The sequence below is a fragment of the Haplochromis burtoni genome, unplaced genomic scaffold (assembly GCF_018398535.1).
Source record: "Haplochromis burtoni strain Fernald_Lab_line unplaced genomic scaffold, NCSU_Asbu1 Contig_39, whole genome shotgun sequence".
In the NCBI taxonomy this organism is placed as follows: domain Eukaryota; kingdom Metazoa; phylum Chordata; class Actinopteri; order Cichliformes; family Cichlidae; genus Haplochromis; species Haplochromis burtoni.
Window position 1 is genome coordinate 1,787,433 of NW_024582400.1, and position 11,449 is coordinate 1,798,881.

The window sequence follows — 11,449 nt, forward strand, 5'->3', positions numbered from 1 at the left end:
CTCAGGAGTGGATGAAGGTGCTGTGCGGACAGGCAGACGCGCCGTACGGGTCACGTATGAAAGGAAGTAATCCTGAGCATTGTTTAAACTTTGCAAACAGCCAGGTGGGGAGGACCAGATCAGGGTTATCCACATGAGCTGTCAGTCAAAGAGAGAGGAGCTGGGAAGGCTTACTGAGTCTCATCAGAGGACAAGATTAGAAGACACAAATAAAATTTAGAGTGTTTATCTCTTTGGATTTTAATTGGCTAAAGACGGGGTTCACATTGAATGTCACCTCTTTAATGACTTTCATTAATTCAATGAAGTTTAGCTGATTTTTAGCTGTATCAGTGGATCCCGTATGGATCCGGTCATTTACCGGATAGCTTCAGGTCCTAAAAGTTACAAGATGTAGCAGTGGTTGATTTGTTGAAACACATCCTGCAACAGGTTTGACCCTGGGCTTTCACCTGGGAGTAGGTTTGTGGTGGATTAATAACTACCATGAGATTGTTTAATGCTGTGTAATGTACTTTGCTCAGAAATGAAAATTTAGACTTAGTGTGACTTCGATCAAGTGACTTTGATTGATAATTACAAAATGTTGAAAAAAAATTGAAACTTGAACTGTGATGCACTCCACGTCTTACCCACCAACCCCCAAAATGAACATGGACACGCGTCACTACAATAGAGAGTGGAAAGATGACAAACTGCATTCACGTGATTATGACATCCATCAGTGGATCAGGGGCTGTGACTATTTCACAAACTGAAAACGTGAGAGAAAATGAGAACAACAGCAAAAAAAAAGGAAGACAAAAAGGAAGGAAACAAACGGGGGAATTGCAGGGAAAGGTTGGAATAAAGAAGGAGCCTAAATTAAGAAATGTGGAGAAGAAAGAAGAGGAGTAACAGCAAAAGACAAAAATAAATGATACATAAAAGACTGAAGATGAGGAAAAACACAAACAAAGTGAAACTGGAAAAACTCATCTGAAAGAGACAAATGTGGCTCTTGAGATGAGAAGGGTAAAGCCATGGAAGATGATCATACAATTTTCTGCAAAAAGCTACAAATCAAATATGTATTGTTAGAAGATGTGTATATATTTTTTAAATTTGGATTAGCAACAGGTGGGCTAAATGCAGGCAGATATGGAGGCGATGGGAAAGGAGTATGAGAAAAACAACAGGCACAGAAAGGGCAGCAGGGTGGAGAGTAAGACTGAAAACAGGAAAATATAAGTTGGGAAAGAAGAGAAGTGCCAAGTGAAATAAAGAGTAAGTAAAGGCAGATAAAAGACGAAGGGATGAGAAAAGAAGGGAGTGGAAGGAAAAGGGAGCAATAAAACAGCTAGAAAAAGAAGTGCACAACGAGGGACGCAAGGGAAGAATGTAAACTATGAAAGTAGGAGGAAAAAAGGAAAACAACAAGGAATGAAGTGGGCTGAAATGAGTAAATGACACAAAGGGAGGGATGAAGGATGAAGAGGAGGCGGTTAAAAAAATGAAGGGAAGAACAAAAGAGGTAGGACAGTAGGCCAAAATATAAGTTAAGATATATTTTTGCAACTACTGAACTGAATGCAGACAATGAAAAAGAAAACATGAAAAGATGCAGAAAATACAAGGATACATAGTTAAGGAAGAAATGAAAAGGAAAGCGTGATTTGTTAAAGAAAGGAACAGAGGGTCACAAAACGGGAGTAAATCAGAGCAGAGGAGCTGTGGACCAAAGTTATCTAAACAAAGAAAGTGGAGAAAGAAAGAAATACAAAAGAAAAAGTGGAAATCTGAAGAAATACACAAAGATTAAGACAATAAAAGAAGGAAATAAATTGAAAGAATGGATAAAAGAGGATGAGAACTAAGGAAATGAAAGTTTAAAAGTTTTAAGAAGAAAGAAATTAAATAGAAACGTGCTGTAAAAAAATGGAAGAAGAAAAAATTAAACACTGGACTGAATTAAAGAGCAAATAAATAGACAAGTGAAAAAAGCGGTGGAGAAGAATGCTTTGAATGAAAGAAAGAAAATGGGAAAGAGTACAAACAACGCAGAATAAGAATTGACAGGAATTGAAAGAGAAAAACCAGTGAAAAAAAACATTATAACATGTCCCCCTCAAATTATTTTCACTGAGAATTCACCTTCAAAGTAAGGCACACTGCATTTCCAGTTTGTCACACTTTTTCAACTTTCTCTACCATTTGGTTAGCATTTGGTTACCATTAACCTAGGTTTATATCTGGGACTCTCCACCATTTGACCTTAGAACTGAAGAAGCTTCTCGGATGAGAGGTGAAACGTCTTCAAGCAACTTAAAGAAGTCCAGACGCTTTTCTTTGTAAGCTCCTTTGACCAAGACACCACATATTTTCAAAACCGCTCCGATGTTTTCGGAGACGTCTGTTACCCACCAGCTCGATAGCTAACCGGGGTTAAAAGCTCACTAGAGCCCGTGAGAACACCGGACACCCGGCAAATTGTTTTCAAACCCACCGCCGTCTTTCACTGCTCAGGTTAAACATGATAAATGAGTCACTTAGATAACTTCAAAATGTTATTGTTTGGCTTTTTTCAGTATTTTATTTGTTCCTGAGTAAATCGGTTTGGCTGAGATTAAAGTTATTGTTTTTACACAGCTGAATAAACGTCAAGCAGACAGCTGATTATCAGAAGTGTGAGATGCTCGAGAATTTACTCCGGTGTCCTGTTATATTTTAGATAGCAAGGAGCAGACGGCTGAGTTTATTAAACTTCACCTAAACAATCTGCTAATTTCATTAAAATTCAATAAACTATCATCTTGTCTTTATTTTTAGTTAGCACATACCTTAAACACTTCAAGCTTTAAGCTAATGATAGTTATATAAAAGCAGATGCTGCTGGTGCAATAAGCTGTACGTTTTACGTCCAATGGATGCATGATCTGATTAGTCGACTAATCGCAAAAATAATCGGTGACTAGTCGACTATCAAAATAATAGTTTGTGGCAGCCCTATCACCAACCAGTCTCCAAACCTAGGTGGCTGAGGCTAAGCGCCAAATGAAAACAATGTAAAGACCCGACATTACAAAAGAGAAACCCCAATAATCCAACTGGCCTCTTTGAGCAAGCATTTGGCAAAAGTGGGAAGGAAAAACTCCCTTTTAACAGGAAGAAACTTCAGGCAGAACCAGGCTCAGGTAGGGGCGGCCATCTGCTGTGACCGGTTGGAGGTGAAAGGAGGAAGACAGGACAAAGACATGCTGTGGTAGAGAGCCAGAGAGAGAAAGAAGGAAAAACTAAATCAAAAAGAGGCCATACAATAGAAAATATAAAGAAAGAATTAACAGTGAGGAAGGAAGCAAAGATGTAAGGCATGCTGATCTAGCTCACACTTAATTTGTTTCCCACCACACTTACTTACACAAACCAATATTTCCTCCGTAACTTGGCTCTTAACTACAGAAGTTGGGTGACTAAAAATGGAAAGAGTAATCAAGCTGGTCGGTATGGCAGCTGATATTTGTAAAGTTTGAGCTGCTTCCACTCTGCCAATTTACAGTTATTCCATTTTCGCAAGGACGGCCGGCGTGCCCACCCCGAGCCTTACTTCAGCAGACAAAAGTGCTAACAGCAGATGAATTAAAGGTTACCAACAATATATGATGAATGTCAGGCAAATACAAATTACCACAGGAAGAAGAATAATGAAGAGGCTTTTTTCCCCCGCCAAGCCAGGGGCCAGTCAATAATTAGAGGTGGCGCGGTCGCTGTCACTGGCTTTCTGCAGGCTCGGCGCTTTGTTTCGGCTTTAATTGCTCAGGTTAAGATGGCCGCCCACGCCACGTTTATGAAAAAAAAAATTGAGTCGTTTACTGTCGAGATGCTCATCACGAGAGACCCGGATCCAACAGGACGCCCTTCGACAAGTTTCCTTGTCTCGTGCATTTGGAGTTTATTCGGAGCAAAGCGTGAGGGGAGTTCGCTTTGATCCCCTCCAAAAAAATAAATAAATTAAAATAAGTCCCAACCGCGCACGGGGAAGATGTGCCACGAGTGGTTGACGGTCGGTGCACATTGAGATTTTTTTTCTTTTTTTTTTGCATTCAGGGAGACATAATCACACAAATAAGACATCAAAGATAGACTGAAAGTTAAAATATGCAGCTGAAAAATTATTCAGATTGTTTTGGGAAGGCAGGGGGAAAAATATTCCCTCAAAGTGTCCGACTGGATGACATCAAAAGTCTGTGATACCGTGAGACACGTGCACGAGCCAGACAGGATGCTTTCAGCTTTTTAGACATGTCTGGTCAGAGGGGTTTTTTCTTTGGTTTCAGGGATCTTGGCAGCTTCGGTCCTTCATGTCGTGGTTCCCGTGACTGGAGGGGAATCCCATTTTTTTCCCTCCTCCTCTTGTTTTTCTGGTCACTGGCATGCAGCTCGCCAGTATGTCGCTTCTCAATGTGAACTCCCGTGCCCCGCAGGTTGGCAGAGAGAAAAGCGACACACACACACACGCATGCACAAATAAAACTGGCCGCTGCCTGCAGGTTGAAGCCAAAATGCTGCACCTGCGTCATTTTTTGCTGGCTCCGATAACTCCGACCACCTCTCCACCTGTACGGCAAATCTGGCAACAGTCAAACCTAAAAAAACCCAACCCGTGTTTGAAACAGGAGGATGCGTCAGTGAGTGCGTCATGGAAATTTGTGTCCTGTGAGGAGAAAAGAGTGTAAATAGTGATAACAGGTTCATGTGTCAGGTTCAATTGCTACTTTCACTTTACTTCAGGGGAGTTGGACTCATTTTAATAAACGGGCAATTAAACACATAATCCAGGAGGATTGTTATGTAATAACGCAATCGAAGAAAGTTAAACTCTATATTTTCACCTGTGTTTTCAATCTGAAAATACTGACATTTAACAAAGCTTAACTACAAAACCCACCCCTGATGACCGACCTAAGAAAAATGAGTACATTTCACTCTCTAAGTGATGCTCTAATGCCCCTTGAGAGTAAAAACATCCTCTGTGTTTGCGGCTGTCGTTTTTGTTAAAGCTCTTAGCATCAATCAGTTTGGTTTGGTTTATGTGAAATGAAAAACCAGAAAATATGATGTCAAAATGACACTTCATCTAAAAAGTAACATCTAGTTGTTGATCGATAGATCCAAATATCAACAATAATGATAACAGTAGCGGTATCGATACTAGCATGATAGTATCAATAGTAATAAAGAAATTTTTTTATTTTGGAAATGAAAACTTAACCTTAAAGAGACGCTGAGCAAAAGCGTTTCAGAGACCGGCACATTTGCAGGTCTCCACAAACAGCAGTTTCAAAGTGCATAAGAAAAGGTGAAATGTGTGATTTGTTCTGTTAACTAAAGTAAAAATCACAGCGATTTAGTGCTCAGAGGTGTCAGTATTGGTATCGGCAGTACTGGCCTTATGTTTACTTGCTATCGGATTGATGTCAAACTTTGTAGTATTGCGCAGCACTAGTAACATGTTCTAGTTTCTAAAGGTTTAGCCAAAGTTAACCCTACTCTGTGAACCCTGATTGGTCACTAGTGGCAGCTTGGATATTAAGATGCAGTGTGATTTTTTTTTTTTTCAGACAACCTCCTAAACAACGACAACTGCCATTCTCAGCCCCTCCAGCATTTTATTAATGCCCAGTACATAAATAAAACATGAAAATCTCCCAACATGGAGGGATCTCTCTATGACATTGTATGATCTTTACCGTATTTTGTTTTGGATTTCATCATTTTCCCTGTTTTTAGGGCAGAAATCTGATGATCAGTGTGGTGTGTTTGAGAAATACAACACGCAGTCAGTCACAGCTTGGGTATGTGTCGCACGAGGCTTCACTAAACTGCTGTAACCTTACCAAACTACTCTGTATTTTTACTGCGTGAGGAGAGCTTTGTGCCTCAGAAACAACAACAAGCTGCAAAACGCTGAAGAAGCTGAGAGTTCAGTGATGTTAAGGGACAGAAAGTTTCTCTTTGTCTGAAAGCTCTCAGAAAGCTGAGATTCAAAGCGAGGCCCATCTCTCCTAATTAACACTTTGAAAGATAAAAGCAGTTTATTAAATCAATCAGGATGATGGTTGTTTGTGAATCCCAGCAGATAAGGACATTTGCATATTAACTTTGCAGTTCTAACCTACATTTGAGGATCTTCTGAGATTGTGGCCGGCTTCAATGTAAATATTTTTCCCCCTCACTTCTACTGTACACGTTTTAAAGTTTCATCGCCTCAGATTCTCTGGTGGATTTTCAACTCATTAAAAAATAAAGACACGGATAAATAAGCAAACATATAACGTAAACAGACAAACAAATGAATAAACGAGCACGGATATCACGGCGCCGGAGAGGCTCTGCCAAAATTTCTGGCAAAGACGGGGCAAAACAATCTGGATCTTGACTTTCTGTTAGATATTCCCAGTTCAAAATTCGACTTTAAACGGACATGAAAGCAACAAATAGGCTTTAAAGGAGTATTATGTGTGCCCTGCAGTTAATCTGGCACGTACTAAAGAGCCAAAATCTCACTTTAATGTGAATCATGTATTTTCCTGATAATGTTTTGAGTGGATTTAGTATCTCTGGGCTTTTATTCAACTTGTTCATATTAAAATCTCATTGTTTTGAGTTTTCTACACTGATCGAATGGTGCAGTTCATTGCATGTATTTCTAAGATGTCTCAGTTTTATCTCAGAGTTTGACTTTCCTGGGTCTTAAAGGTAAAAACTGTGTCTTTACGTGGGGTTTTGTTAAGATTAAACACAGAGTATGTACAGTAGTTTGCTCACTGGAGCACAGAGTGTGGATTAAAAGCAGCAACCCAGAAATGCACCATTCTCGGTATGTAGTAAATACAATTTCAGAAATTCTTCGGCATGAACAGATTGTCCACAGACAATGGAGGCAAGTGAAAATTAAACTAAATGAAATTTTCCTAGAGTTGGAAAAACTTGTGTCAAGCAATTTAGTTCAGTGGGTTTTTTTCTTGTTTTTTTCCGTGGGAAAATCTGGCTGACAGAATATGTAGATAAATGCTAGAACTTGGATTTCCCTTCTTGGGTTTTATCAGCTTTTCTTGATACTACAGTATTAGCTTAAATGGGGTATTTTTGTGGTAAATGTAGGCAATATACAAGACAGATGTAGCATATGGGGCTGAAGAGTGAAGCCAATTCAGAAAAGCCTAAAACTTAGAACCTTTTTAATGCACACTACAGCGTGATAACTGTTGTTGCCAAAAGATTTCTGGTCCTATCAAAATCTATCCGCTTGAGTGTTGACAATCAGATCAACCACTTGGTTGTGACATTCGGTTTTAAAATACCAAAGGTGGAAAAGCTCATCTCGAGGCTTTCTCTTTTACTCTTTTACTCCTCTTTCAAACCATCTGTCCTCTCTGTCCAAAATGTGAACAGAGAGGACAGATGGTTTGAAAGAGCAGTAAAAGAAGTCATTTATCTTCACTCCGAGCGACCATCTTTCAACAAAGGCGGTGGTTTACGACACCAACTCTCTGCCATCTATAATCCAGTTTTGAGATCCCTTCCCAGACGCCTTAATGCCCACTCACATCCTGGGCCTGTTGACCTTAGGAAATCACATGATAGGGTGGGGCTAGGTTTCACAATGAGCTCACCTGAAACCTTGGCTGATTGTGACCCACACCCGTTTTCACACCTTGGCTCATGTGATTAGGTAGGGGATCATTAGGGGGTCCTTTTGTCCCTCTTGGGGGAAACTCCCACATCTGTGACTCTCCACCATTTGACCCTAGAACTGAAGAAGCTTCTCGGATGAGAGGTGAAACGTCTTCAAGCAACTTAAAGAAGTCCAGACGCTTTTCTTTCTAAGCTCCTTAGAATACTGGGCCAAGGTATCTCAATACACATTGGGGGTATCAGAGGGGCTACCAAAAACGATGTTAGGTACTGTAGAACAAGTGCTACAAAGAACTCTACATTTAGGTGCCCAATAGATTTCTGAGTTAATTAAACTACCCTAAAATGTGTTGAGGTGAAGGGTACAGTACACTCCATCTCTGGGCCATCACGTTCAGTCACAGTGCGGTCGCAAGGGTCACCTCGTTGGAGGCAATCTGTCTTCAAACAAATGCAGTATGTCTCAGTCACTGGTTAGACAGACTGGAGAACATTTGCAAACATTTGTTGCCTAATTTAAAATACATACAGAGATTGCCAACAAGGTGTAATCAGTCTGAGTCAGTCTAAAGTGATGAGCACAACCCAACGCGTCATTTTGATTGAGGGTCTTTGATTCAGCTGGTTGCCAACTGGTTGAATTCTGGTTAGATTCCCATATGAACGCAAGGTTGCTCAGCGCCTATGTCAAATCACTGTCCTGCAGCAACTATCTCGCTGTTTGTTAAAGAATTTCTGTGTATTCAGACTATAAGAATATCTTATTTATTGCTATTTTATTATTGTCTCGGTGTTCCAAAGTCAATTCGAAGACAGCAGTTGAATGCAAATTGTCGCAGACCTGATCTCTGCCTTCAAAACATCCATTTCAGAGGCAGCGAGATCACAAGTTCATTGCACAGAGTCCGTGATCCACGACATCTGTTTTTCTTAATGTGACTGTTGCATCAGGAACTCTATCTTCAAAGTTATCCTGCTAGTGTTTTCAGCATTTTGTTTAAAATCTGGTTTAAAACAAAAATCCGTCACCAGTAGCTGACTCTAAATTCTATTTCTCACATATCCCACCACCCATAATTTGAAGGATATTTATATTACTGCACTTAATTGCTGGGGGCTAAAATAGAGCGAGCGCCCACTAAATGTTGGGAAACTTTGCTTTCAAGCATCATAAATGAGGTATAAATACCTTAAATAAAGAATTCATTTACAAAAGCCATATTTTTCTTCCTTTTTGCTCAGCGGTGAACCCCCATTGTTACAGAGGTGGATGACACTCATTAAAGGAGACCTAATATTTAAGGAAATGCCAATACTTCCAAACTGCTGGCTATAATGACTATAATCCTTATTTGTGTTTCTTCTTGCTTTGGAACTCCACCCTCAGAGCTATGCCACTATCAAATGCTCCCTGCATTCATTGTGATAACATTAGAGCATCAGTTGAGCGAGAGCCACAAAGAAATCAAACCTTGCAGATATTGACCGGCCTCTCATATGGACAAAGAGGAAGAAAGAAACGGCAGATCAATACCACTCGTTGTTAATCCTGGTACCTACACAACAGCGGCATTGTGTTTCGATGGGTTGGCCGAAGCCTTGTAAAGAAATCACCCGGCACAAGCGGTCCCGGCGCCATTCTTCGCCTCTTGAAAGGGTCACACACACCATGGACTGCTTCACCACTCAATACCTGACTCGCTGATGTGATGAAAGACCCAGTTTGGGCTGCGGATGACCCGACACGCTCGAATCCACAGCTGTAATCAGTCCAATCTGCATTCACACGGACAAGGGTGCGCAGATCTGAGACCGGCTATCAGTCGTCTTATCTCCAGCAGAGAATAGGTGAAGTGCTATTCCAGAGGAGAGTAAAAAAGGCAGAAAAAAGAGAAGTTACTTTAACGACTCTGGAGCCTTTTAATTGCAGAGGCTTGGATATTAGTTCAAAACCACTCACTTCATGCATGAGAACACAGTGCCACGGTGCCTGCGCCCTCACCCAACACTTGTTTTATCTGCTTGCAGATTGAACTCACTTCACAGTAAAGAGAGGCCAATTAGGGTGCAAAGGGATTAAAAACACAGGGAAAAAAGAGGCTTTTTCCATTTCTTCACTTTTGTAGTGCAGGACAGGCTATAGGATGAAAATACAAGAAGGGGGGAAAGCTCAGCACTTTATGATTGGAAATTAAAGAGAAAAACGAAGGTGTGAGCTTATTTCCTGCCACCGGTCCCCTGAGAAGAGAAAAAAAAGACAAGATTGCATTAGTTTTGGGTATCATTAATCTGTGAAGTTCACAGTATTCAGGCGGCTATTCTGTGATGAAGCGCAGGACTTTAAGGGTTTTGGGAACCCACTTTCTCTTAAGCAACCATGCCAGTTTCTTGTCATGTCAGTCAAAAGAGCCAAAAGAGTTCACATAAATCCAAGTAACCACTCTCTGAACTTCAAGATTGGACCTTAGCACTTTTTCTGGCTCAAAAGAGTTTGGATTATTTTCCTGATTGAACTGATTTTTAGCAAATTAGGTGCTGATGGAGCCACCTCTCCGCAGTCCACAGCTATGTCCCGTCCACCGAACTGCCTGCATGTCACAAGTTTCCTATAGATCGTATAAAAAGGGGACATACCCACCATGACATCGCTCATTGGTTAGCCTAGGCCAGTTATGAAGCCTTGAGCCAAGCATTTTCATTTTCACAATCCTGGCGTTTTCAAACCAGATGTGATAAGCAAAGGGTGGGTCTGGCTGTGAAACCACATGCTTGATAACCATTTCCTAGATAACTGTCCTTTCTGACTTTTAGAATCACCATGAAATACCAAAGGGTTTAAAATGTTTTATCCAATGTGAAACTAGCAAATGAGGAAATAAAGTCATCTGGAAAGTTTTTACTGACATTATAGAAAAGATGACCAGAAGTCATTTTCCCACAGACTTCTACACAAATAGAAGTCTTTTTGAAAACTGAGGACTTGCCCCCTGCTGGCTAGTAAAGTGGATACACATTTAAGACACTTGCACGCTGACTTTTATTTTCAGATCTGAAAGCTACGTCCTTCTGCCAAGCACAGAATCAGCTAGTTGAGCTGTGTTTTGAAGTCAAATGGCTTTACTCGTGCATAAAGAGCTAACAAGAAGCCAATGCCATAGGCCTAAAATATGGCATAAACTGTGCCAAAGACTAGGCTAATGGCAAAATTATAATTCTATGCTAGTGGCTAAACTAGCAGGCAGCTGCAGAAGATCTGAAAACAGTTGCTGGAAAACCATAGTAGCAAATAGTTTAAGATATGTGTCACTCTATATAAAATCAGTCAAATCTCAGGAAAAGTTCAGAAATCAAAGTTAGAGAAGCAAAGCTAAGATGGACAGGCACAGAGGAGGGATAGTAGCTATACCAGGCAAACAAGGAGGTTTGTGGATGTAGTGAAGAAGGACATGTGGAGGGTTGGTGTAACAAAGGCGGATGCTCACGATAGGGTGAGATACAGAATGAAGATCTAATGAATCCATGTAAAATTTGACCTTCATACTATGAATATTGTCAGGGTTACAGGCCTGTGGATTGACCCATGTCTTTTTAGTAGAGATGGCACGATACCACTTTTTTATGTCCGATACCGATACCGATATCATAAATTTGGATATCTGCCGATACCGATATGAATCCGATATAGTGTTTTTTAATCAACAGAACTGTTTTTTAAATATCTTGCTGCATTTTGTATAAGTTCATACTCAAGTTTAAAACAACAACTACACTAAAG